The sequence below is a fragment of the Penaeus monodon genome, chromosome 25 (assembly GCF_015228065.2).
Source record: "Penaeus monodon isolate SGIC_2016 chromosome 25, NSTDA_Pmon_1, whole genome shotgun sequence".
Taxonomy (NCBI): Eukaryota; Metazoa; Arthropoda; class Malacostraca; order Decapoda; family Penaeidae; genus Penaeus; species Penaeus monodon.
In genome coordinates, this window is record NC_051410.1 from 38,980,595 (window position 1) to 38,981,185 (window position 591).

Sequence of the window (591 nt, forward strand, 5' to 3'; positions counted from 1 at the left end):
TTTTAATATCAATGCTGTTATGATGATGATTGAATTTATAATTATTGTGTTACAGCCAACTTCTGAACAATCAGAATTCCAATGTGCATCCTCTCTCCATAATTGTTTCTATAGTTTACATGAATCATCAAACTCATTAAGCAGCTGTGTAGAGAAATAAAGCTTAGAATACCATATTCACTCAGCTAATCACGTCACAAAATGCTTCTCCAGATTGAAAGACTTCAGAGTAGGAGAAATAGGTCACCATTTGTTGTTATGTTTCACAAAATATTTTTAATGCTCAAAAGTTTTGAAACTAGAAGTGAGAAATAAGTAATAAGTAATCCTTTCTTTTATTTTTTCCCTTTATCATAGAAGTTTGCTTAAACTTGTGGAACAATCCTTTCTTGCTCTTATAAAAAAGGAAGAAAAAAGAATTGCATATTTAGTAACAAAATCATTCCATTTTTTAAGTTACCCATATATTTTTTAATATGAGGTACATGGTTTAGCCATTCCTTGAGAATGTTAGCTAATTGTTAAATGAAATTCAACAAGAAGGAATACATGGCCTCTAATTTCTAACATATAAAATAAAAAGATAAAAAG

The 591-nt window shown here is 28.8% G+C and overlaps 1 protein-coding gene across 1 annotated transcript in view; it reads left to right on the top strand.

The window, feature by feature from the left end:
• The window catches only part of LOC119589241, a gene marked incomplete in the record, with an annotated part of 6,880 nt that extends 6,289 nt beyond the window's left edge, over positions 1–591 (top strand). Inside the window, 1 exon segment of the mRNA XM_037937853.1 lies at positions 1–591.